The sequence below is a fragment of the Vicugna pacos genome, unplaced genomic scaffold (genome assembly GCF_048564905.1).
Source record: "Vicugna pacos unplaced genomic scaffold, VicPac4 scaffold_20, whole genome shotgun sequence".
Lineage (NCBI taxonomy): Eukaryota > Metazoa > Chordata > Mammalia > Artiodactyla > Camelidae > Vicugna > Vicugna pacos.
This window is the reverse complement of record NW_027328741.1, coordinates 71,677,826-71,688,318: the sequence shown is the minus strand read 5'-3', so window position 1 is coordinate 71,688,318 and position 10,493 is coordinate 71,677,826. Positions and strand designations below refer to the sequence as shown.

Genomic DNA, 10,493 nt, shown 5'->3' with positions numbered 1-10,493 from the left:
GCCCCTCCATCACACTGATCCACCCACAGAACTCTGCCCGGTTACCTAGGATCCACCAGCCACAACAAGCCTCGCGGTACACACCAACATTCCACCTGGAATCCAACCGCTAACTGCCATCCCCAATGGCTGCTGCATCTTGTCAGTGTTGGGGGAGGGGCTGCACCCGACGAGAGGTTCCTAAGGTAAATGTGATTCTACCCACTAGCGTCCCATGGGCCTTTGTTCTTCCCTCTTCCCTTTTGTTCAGATCTCTATGCACAGTACCAACGGAGGGAGGTGTGTCCATTTTCAGTTGATTTATTTCACACGTCTTTAAACTGTCTAAGAGTTCACAGTACACAGAGACCCACTACAGGAAACTATTGTTCCTGTAACATCCGGACACCCGGAATACATATCCGTCGGTTGATTTCTGCTGAAACCCCCGCACTCTCAGGACATGGATCCATTGGTTTCATGGGGGCTGAAATTCCTAGAAATGAAACCAACCCCAATGTGCACTTTACTGTCTGTCTCTTTTGCACTTAGTACACTTTTGCAGAGCCACTTGTCTTTGTGATAGGCTTATGCCATTTCTTCTCGACGTAGGGTAGAATATGGCATTCATTCATCCTGTTGGAAGACTTGCAAGTCTATATCACGGACTAGGAATCCATTTGACTCCAAATCGTCATTTGGGTTGGTCACGATATGCTCTTATGAATCAATACTTACGAATATAAATGCACGCCTCTGATTTCCGAATACAAGTGTGCTGAGTACATGCAAGCCGCGATACTGGGTCGATGCGGGCTGAATGATTCTTGACATCACCTTGAGTATTTTCTTTCGAATAATCATGGTTCCCTTGGTATCTGTCAGCCAACCGTACCCTTTGGGTGCTTGTTTGTTGGTTTGATTCTTTGTTGGTCTGCTTCTCGTTTGTTTTGCAATCACGTCAGGCCATGCATCTCTCCGTTGGCTTCCAACAGAGAGTCATATAAGCTGATTCACTTAAGATAGTGCTTCCAATCACCTAGGACTTCCTGCTTCCCTCTCCCATCTTTAGGGATTTGATGTCCTCCTTGCCTTCTTCTTGTTTCTTTTTGCCACTCATGCTCTTCTTGCATTTCCAATACTGGTTTTCTTCTTTCCATTTCATCTTGCTGCTTTTCTATTCAGGGGAGGATTCTCAACCTTTCTTTTAGGATAAGGTTGGAACTGCTGAATTCTTTTAAGATTGGCCGGTCTGTGGAATTCTCTAGCTCTGCCGTTATTAGAAATGGCGGTCATGTGGCCTAGGCTACCCTAGATGGCAGCATTTGGCCATTCAGGATGTGGTCTATGTCCTGGCACTCCTCCCTCTCCTGCAATATGGCTGCCGAGATATCAGCTGAAACCCCTCTGGAGGTTGTCTTGGGACTATGTTGTTTTCCTCCAGGCGCATTTTAAATCACTGGGATGCTCATGAACTTTGTTGATTTGACTCCTTCAGCTGCTGGTAGGTCTATTGGGATTCCACCTCCTTTGGATGCTGTGTACTTCCTGAATTCGCATAGATGATTCTCTCTTGGCTTTCAGCAAGTTTCAGTCTGATTTTTCGACAGATCACTTTTCAGAAATTTTGTGTTTCTTTCTCTCTTGCTTTTCCATCTGGGACTCTTACGAATCCTAGTCTTTCATGCCTTGTCTTACCCCAGGATTCAACAGCAATGTGTTCATTGGTTTGCACTTGCTTTCCTATGTCTGTTTCTGACGAGGGATTTCTGTCCCCCTGTCTTCACAGTCATTCACGCGTCCCTCTGCATTATGTAGTCTGCTTAGGACTGAATCTTAGCCTTGATATGATCCCATCCATTGAGTTTTCTGATATTATTTGGCTCGTCTTTCGACTTTCTCTTCCCCTTTTCTGGCATTCTGCCTTTTGTGATTCTGAGACACTGTTGTTTTTCAGGGATTCCCTCACCTCCGTTTTCAATACTTGCTCTGGATAGAGTTTTGCAGTCTAGTTGTGTGAAAGCTTATCTTTTGGGCCTTCAATCTCTTTGGAACTGAAAATGGAACTTCCTGCTTCTTTTACTGTACTTCTTCATCTCCACTGGTCAGGTAATATCAGGTATCTAATGTAGACTTGTAGGGCTTTGTTAAGTGAAAACTTTAGACTCTTGGCTCTGCGCAATTCCATGGGATTCCTGTGAGGACAATTTCTCCTAGACATTGATGCCATGTCCTGTTCCTGTGTGTGTTGCCTGGTACCCCTCCAATTGCTGGTGTTGCCTTTGTTTGGATGAACACCCCATACTATTTCGATTAGCATAAACTCCTTTTGATTACGCTTATCTCACAATTCTGAAAGTGTACAGGACACTTCCTCTTGTGGAAATGAAGCTTCTAAAGTTCTCAGCTCTGCATTCTGCTCTGTGTCATTTTGGAGTGTTTCCAAAACAGCCAACTGAGAGTGCGTTTGTGTTTTGTAGTGCCACGGGAATGTCCCAGTGAAACCAGTCCTTCCCAGAGCTTCTCTGTCTACAGAAACACCAGTGGAAGCAGATCTATGGATGTCACACATCAGGGCCTGCTGGAAAGATCCCGCAGACCGACCTTGGTGTCCTCGGTGCCGTACCGTGCCGGTGCCATCCAAAATGTAGCATCGGCTTTTGGGAGATAATGCTGAAGGAAATGCCTCCACTTCTCACGCTGTGGACTTGGACCTCTCTTTCTTGTCCTCTCGTCCTTGTGGCACGGGTGCACGAAGGCAACCAGAGAGCTGTTGCGCACCCTGTGCCTCGAATCAAACCATAATCCTAGAGCAGGTTATGAATGTAGCAGATCCTAAGGCTTTTCATTCTGATTTCAAAGTGAAGGCCCCCTGGATCCCTCAGACCCGATGCATGATATCTATGATTCAGCCCCACACGTGCTCTATTGGCCAAATGCCCAATTGGTCCCTGGCCCTGCAGATTCACTGTGTGTAGCCATGGGACATATAGATAATCTCAACCGCGCACGCCAGTGTAGTTGCTTTCTCATTGGTGTCACTGGTGGGTTTGCTCTCTTGATAGACCCACCACATCCCACAACCCACTCTAGATCCCTGAGAACCATCGTGTGCCATCATCCATAGCCCTATTCCTCACTGACCGCTGCCTCTGCTACCTCAAATTTGGCAGCTCGGATCTTGGTCTCAGAATCAACTTTGGGGATATTTTGTGCTGGTTTCTTTGAGTTCTGCCAGCCAAGCGTCTGCTGTGCACTCTTCTAACACTCAGCACATCACCTTCAATCCCATGTCTCCTGTCCACTTGAGAGTGTGCGTCCAAGTTAAAGAGAGTTTCACCTTTGCTGCTCCATCACCAGGGGTCAGACCCTGCACTGGTTTCCATTCCCTGCTTTGCCTTCTCCTGCTTCCAGGTGTTCTGAGGCCTCATCCTGTCTTTGGAAGTAACAGACCTCTCTTCGGCAAGTGTCCTGTGCCAAGGGCTGGGTGAGTGGATACTTCCCATGCTGTGTACATGGGAGCGAGTGAACGCAGGTCGCACTGCTTCTCTGCCAACTGGGCATCGATGAATCAACACTTTCCAGATTCATTTCACAGAAATGTGATTTTTGTTTTGCTCTTTGTTTCTATACAGCCGTGGTGGGAGGGATTGTCCGAAGACTCCAGTTTTGACATTGTGTTGATATCTCATTTGCAGGCTTTAACAAGTTTAATAGAAACGACTTACATGTTTAGGGAGTTATACGAAAATGAAGTTAACTTTTGAAACGTACTAAATCGACCTAGAAGCCAGACTTGTCAATTTTGGTAACATTTTGTCAGCACTAAGGAAAACCTAGACAGATAGAATGCAAACTAGCGGTCCAAACTGTTAAAGGGGTCATGTCAACTCTTTCCTGTTGAAGCCTCCGAAACCAACAGGAACCATGAAATACCTATTGGAAACATGAAATAACCCCCAACCTTGGATTCACTAGTGCATGTGGTGCCCTTTACTCCCAATGACACCTACTGGCCAGTGTTGGCATTTCAAGGGGTAACATCCCTCTCTAGGAAAATACAAGAGAACACAAACCAAATAAATACATTTAGGTTTGAATCCAAAAGCACCTAGAGGCATTATAGCTCAGGGAACCCTGCTGCAGCTATGCTAGGCTATTGAGAACCAGGTGTTCTCCTATCAGTGATGAGAAACCTTAACCATCTGATCATGTTGGGTAAAGCAATTGAACGCAACCAAGTCTGCACCCCATGATATAGTGCCCCCGGGGGCTTGACTCAAGTGAAAGACTGTCCACATAGCTGTGTCTTTAATGTCATTGGCGACTTTTACAGTTCAGTTCACTATCTGATTCTAATATTTACCTAGACTGTCTTGAAAAACGGAGGCCTAATACATATTCAAGTTCAGTCAAAGATTCCCCTCACTTACCACACTCCCTTCACCCCAGAGAAGACATAAACCCAGCATTTGCGGAATCTAGTGGAAGGCCATCGTTTCTTTGTGGGAGGTAAGTATTCAATCCCTATATATTTCAGTCGAGACTCTTTGACCTTTAAGGAGATCACTGTTGTTCACAGAGTGTGAAGCTGGAGGAACTCTGGTTCTAGGAGGGGCTTGCCATTCTCGTACTGGCTTCATTGCAGCTCAGGTACTGATCCTTCAAATGGATGCCTGAGTAGAGGGGAGGGAAGAGCAAGTGCTTGATAGCTAGGCCCCAACCTGGGAAAAGGCTTCCCTGGGCTTTTTGCATTTTGGTCTGAAGGGCTTGGAAATGCCCCTTGGGACGTGTGGATTCTCACGACCTCTTCCAAGAACATGAGCGTTTTGATCATCTCGGCCATCTCTTCTCTTTTAGACGTCAGGGATCTTGGACCCGTTCTTGGAGCAGAGAATCGAGGAACTTCCTCAAGTCCACGTTGGCACTCCGTAGGTTTCTGCCAGGATCAGCGAGGTTCAATATGTCTCATGAATGTCTTTCGAGCCTGGTATCCTCTACAGCTGTCTCCAGGCCAGTATTCTCCACTGTAGCACAACATCTCTCATCAGTGTGTTCGCATCTCTCCTCAGTCCGTGCAGCCAGCTTTTCGGCCAGCTTCTCTTCGTGTCTCCCATAAAGTCGACTTCACCAGGACTGGGCAAGTCTGACAGTACCTCGGAGCCTCACCAGTAAGCTGATGACAGGCAGATCTTCCACTGTCTGCCCTTTCAGGTTCTGGAAACTGACCCATGAACTCAGGTCTTTGGGCAGCAGCAGTATCTAGAACTGACACAGCTTCCCGGACCAAAGACCTAAGCCAAGCTCCACAGAGGGCGGCAGCCCCTCCATCACACTGATCCACCCACAGAACTCTGCCCGGTTACCTAGGATCCACCAGCCACAACAAGCCTCGCGGTACACACCAACATTCCACCTGGAATCCAACCGCTAACTGCCATCCCCAATGGCTGCTGCATCTTGTCAGTGTTGGGGGAGGGGCTGCACCCGACGAGAGGTTCCTAAGGTAAATGTGATTCTACCCACTAGCGTCCCATGGGCCTTTGTTCTTCCCTCTTCCCTTTTGTTCAGATCTCTATGCACAGTACCAACGGAGGGAGGTGTGTCCATTTTCAGTTGATTTATTTCACACGTCTTTAAACTGTCTAAGAGTTCACAGTACACAGAGACCCACTACAGGAAACTATTGTTCCTGTAACATCCGGACACCCGGAATACATATCCGTCGGTTGATTTCTGCTGAAACCCCCGCACTCTCAGGACATGGATCCATTGGTTTCATGGGGGCTGAAATTCCTAGAAATGAAACCAACCCCAATGTGCACTTTACTGTCTGTCTCTTTTGCACTTAGTACACTTTTGCAGAGCCACTTGTCTTTGTGATAGGCTTATGCCATTTCTTCTCGACGTAGGGTAGAATATGGCATTCATTCATCCTGTTGGAAGACTTGCAAGTCTATATCACGGACTAGGAATCCATTTGACTCCAAATCGTCATTTGGGTTGGTCACGATATGCTCTTATGAATCAATACTTACGAATATAAATGCACGCCTCTGATTTCCGAATACAAGTGTGCTGAGTACATGCAAGCCGCGATACTGGGTCGATGCGGGCTGAATGATTCTTGACATCACCTTGAGTATTTTCTTTCGAATAATCATGGTTCCCTTGGTATCTGTCAGCCAACCGTACCCTTTGGGTGCTTGTTTGTTGGTTTGATTCTTTGTTGGTCTGCTTCTCGTTTGTTTTGCAATCACGTCAGGCCATGCATCTCTCCGTTGGCTTCCAACAGAGAGTCATATAAGCTGATTCACTTAAGATAGTGCTTCCAATCACCTAGGACTTCCTGCTTCCCTCTCCCATCTTTAGGGATTTGATGTCCTCCTTGCCTTCTTCTTGTTTCTTTTTGCCACTCATGCTCTTCTTGCATTTCCAATACTGGTTTTCTTCTTTCCATTTCATCTTGCTGCTTTTCTATTCAGGGGAGGATTCTCAACCTTTCTTTTAGGATAAGGTTGGAACTGCTGAATTCTTTTAAGATTGGCCGGTCTGTGGAATTCTCTAGCTCTGCCGTTATTAGAAATGGCGGTCATGTGGCCTAGGCTACCCTAGATGGCAGCATTTGGCCATTCAGGATGTGGTCTATGTCCTGGCACTCCTCCCTCTCCTGCAATATGGCTGCCGAGATATCAGCTGAAACCCCTCTGGAGGTTGTCTTGGGACTATGTTGTTTTCCTCCAGGCGCATTTTAAATCACTGGGATGCTCATGAACTTTGTTGATTTGACTCCTTCAGCTGCTGGTAGGTCTATTGGGATTCCACCTCCTTTGGATGCTGTGTACTTCCTGAATTCGCATAGATGATTCTCTCTTGGCTTTCAGCAAGTTTCAGTCTGATTTTTCGACAGATCACTTTTCAGAAATTTTGTGTTTCTTTCTCTCTTGCTTTTCCATCTGGGACTCTTACGAATCCTAGTCTTTCATGCCTTGTCTTACCCCAGGATTCAACAGCAATGTGTTCATTGGTTTGCACTTGCTTTCCTATGTCTGTTTCTGACGAGGGATTTCTGTCCCCCTGTCTTCACAGTCATTCACGCGTCCCTCTGCATTATGTAGTCTGCTTAGGACTGAATCTTAGCCTTGATATGATCCCATCCATTGAGTTTTCTGATATTATTTGGCTCGTCTTTCGACTTTCTCTTCCCCTTTTCTGGCATTCTGCCTTTTGTGATTCTGAGACACTGTTGTTTTTCAGGGATTCCCTCACCTCCGTTTTCAATACTTGCTCTGGATAGAGTTTTGCAGTCTAGTTGTGTGAAAGCTTATCTTTTGGGCCTTCAATCTCTTTGGAACTGAAAATGGAACTTCCTGCTTCTTTTACTGTACTTCTTCATCTCCACTGGTCAGGTAATATCAGGTATCTAATGTAGACTTGTAGGGCTTTGTTAAGTGAAAACTTTAGACTCTTGTCTCTGCGCAATTCCATGGGATTCCTGTGAGGACAATTTCTCCTAGACATTGATGCCATGTCCTGTTCCTGTGTGTGTTGCCTGGTACCCCTCCAATTGCTGGTGTTGCCTTTGTTTGGATGAACACCCCATACTATTTCGATTAGCATAAACTCCTTTTGATTACGCTTATCTCACAATTCTGAAAGTGCACAGGACACTTCCTCTTGTGGAAATGAAGCTTCTAAAGTTCTCAGCTCTGCATTCTGCTCTGTGTCATTTTGGAGTGTTTCCAAAACAGCCAACTGAGAGTGCGTTTGTGCTTTGTAGTGCCACGGGAATGTCCCAGTGAAACCAGTCCTTCCCAGAGCTTCTCTGTCTACAGAAACACCAGTGGAAGCAGATCTATGGATGTCACACATCAGGGCCTGCTGGAAAGATCCCGCAGACCGACCTTGGTGTCCTCGGTGCCGTACCGTGCCGGTGCCATCCAAAATGTAGCATCGGCTTTTGGGAGATAATGCTGAAGGAAATGCCTCCACTTCTCACGCTGTGGACTTGGACCTCTCTTTCTTGTCCTCTCGTCCTTGTGGCACGGGTGCACGAAGGCAACCAGAGAGCTGTTGCGCACCCTGTGCCTCGAATCAAACCATAATCCTAGAGCAGGTTATGAATGTAGCAGATCCTAAGGCTTTTCATTCTGATTTCAAAGTGAAGGCCCCCTGGATCCCTCAGACCCGATGCATGATATCTATGATTCAGCCCCACACGTGCTCTATTGGCCAAATGCCCAATTGGTCCCTGGCCCTGCAGATTCACTGTGTGTAGCCATGGGACATATAGATAATCTCAACCGCGCACGCCAGTGTAGTTGCTTTCTCATTGGTGTCACTGGTGGGTTTGCTCTCTTGATAGACCCACCACATCCCACAACCCACTCTAGATCCCTGAGAACCATCGTGTGCCATCATCCATAGCCCTATTCCTCACTGACCGCTGCCTCTGCTACCTCAAATTTGGCAGCTCGGATCTTGGTCTCAGAATCAACTTTGGGGATATTTTGTGCTGGTTTCTTTGAGTTCTGCCAGCCAAGCGTCTGCTGTGCACTCTTCTAACACTCAGCACATCACCTTCAATCCCATGTCTCCTGTCCACTTGAGAGTGTGCGTCCAAGTTAAAGAGAGTTTCACCTTTGCTGCTCCATCACCAGGGGTCAGACCCTGCACTGGTTTCCATTCCCTGCTTTGCCTTCTCCTGCTTCCAGGTGTTCTGAGGCCTCATCCTGTCTTTGGAAGTAACAGACCTCTCTTCGGCAAGTGTCCTGTGCCAAGGGCTGGGTGAGTGGATACTTCCCATGCTGTGTACATGGGAGCGAGTGAGCGCAGGTCGCACTGCTTCTCTGCCAACTGGGCATCGATGAATCAACACTTTCCAGATTCATTTCACAGAAATGTGATTTTTGTTTTGCTCTTTGTTTCTATACAGCCGTGGTGGGAGGGATTGTCCGAAGACTCCAGTTTTGACATTGTGTTGATATCTCATTTGCAGGCTTTAACAAGTTTAATAGAAACGACTTACATGTTTAGGGAGTTATACGAAAATGAAGTTAACTTTTGAAACATACTAAATCGACCTAGAAGCCAGACTTGTCAATTTTGGTAACATTTTGTCAGCACTAAGGAAAACCTAGACAGATAGAATGCAAACTAGCGGTCCAAACTGTTAAAGGGGTCATGTCAACTCTTTCCTGTTGAAGCCTCCGAAACCAACAGGAACCATGAAATACCTATTGGAAACATGAAATAACCCCCAACCTTGGATTCACTAGTGCATGTGGTGCCCTTTACTCCCAATGACACCTACTGGCCAGTGTTGGCATTTCAAGGGGTAACATCCCTCTCTAGGAAAATACAAGAGAACACAAACCAAATAAATACATTTAGGTTTGAATCCAAAAGCACCTAGAGGCATTATAGCTCAGGGAACCCTGCTGCAGCTATGCTAGGCTATTGAGAACCAGGTGTTCTCCTATCAGTGATGAGAAACCTTAACCATCTGATCATGTTGGGTAAAGCAATTGAACGCAACCAAGTCTGCACCCCATGATATAGTGCCCCCGGGGGCTTGACTCAAGTGAAAGACTGTCCACATAGCTGTGTCTTTAATGTCATTGGCGACTTTTACAGTTCAGTTCACTATCTGATTCTAATATTTACCTAGACTGTCTTGAAAAACGGAGGCCTAATACATATTCAAGTTCAGTCAAAGATTCCCCTCACTTACCACACTCCCTTCACCCCAGAGAAGACATAAACCCAGCATTTGCGGAATCTAGTGGAAGGCCATCGTTTCTTTGTGGGAGGTAAGTATTCAATCCCTATATATTTCAGTCGAGACTCTTTGACCTTTAAGGAGATCACTGTTGTTCACAGAGTGTGAAGCTGGAGGAACTCTGGTTCTAGGAGGGGCTTGCCATTCTCGTACTGGCTTCATTGCAGCTCAGGTACTGATCCTTCAAATGGATGCCTGAGTAGAGGGGAGGGAAGAGCAAGTGCTTGATAGCTAGGCCCCAACCTGGGAAAAGGCTTCCCTGGGCTTTTTGCATTTTGGTCTGAAGGGCTTGGAAATGCCCCTTGGGACGTGTGGATTCTCACGACCTCTTCCAAGAACATGAGCGTTTTGATCATCTCGGCCATCTCTTCTCTTTTAGACGTCAGGGATCTTGGACCCGTTCTTGGAGCAGAGAATCGAGGAACTTCCTCAAGTCCACGTTGGCACTCCGTAGGTTTCTGCCAGGATCAGCGAGGTTCAATATGTCTCATGAATGTCTTTCGAGCCTGGTATCCTCTACAGCTGTCTCCAGGCCAGTATTCTCCACTGTAGCACAACATCTCTCATCAGTGTGTTCGCATCTCTCCTCAATCCGTGCAGCCAGCTTTTCGGCCAGCTTCTCTTCGTGTCTCCCATAAAGTCGACTTCACCAGGACTGGGCAAGTCTGACAGTACCTCGGAGCCTCACCAGTAAGCTGATGACAGGCAGATCTTCCACTGTCTGCCCTTTCAG

At 46.7% G+C, this 10,493-nt stretch overlaps 2 long non-coding RNA genes across 4 annotated transcripts; both read left to right on the top strand.

Annotated features, from left to right (window-relative positions):
• The first annotated feature begins 24 nt into the window (after window positions 1-24).
• On the top strand, window positions 25-5,103 carry LOC140693932 (uncharacterized). Of its 2 annotated transcripts, XR_012069650.1 has the most exons (4): window positions 46-185; window positions 3,394-3,466; window positions 4,562-4,632; window positions 4,840-5,103. It is a non-coding gene; the product is annotated as an uncharacterized lncRNA (long non-coding RNA). The 2 variants fall into 2 exon arrangements; XR_012069651.1 differs by lacking the exon at window positions 3,394-3,466 and having other exon boundaries at window positions 25-185.
• A 221-nt stretch (window positions 5,104-5,324) lies between these two features.
• LOC140693925 (uncharacterized) lies at window positions 5,325-10,405 on the top strand. 2 transcript variants are annotated; one of them, XR_012069637.1, is made up of 4 exons: window positions 5,346-5,485; window positions 8,694-8,766; window positions 9,862-9,932; window positions 10,140-10,405. It is a non-coding gene; the product is annotated as an uncharacterized lncRNA (long non-coding RNA). The 2 variants fall into 2 exon arrangements; XR_012069638.1 differs by lacking the exon at window positions 8,694-8,766 and having other exon boundaries at window positions 5,325-5,485.
• Window positions 10,406-10,493: the final 88 nt, after the last annotated feature.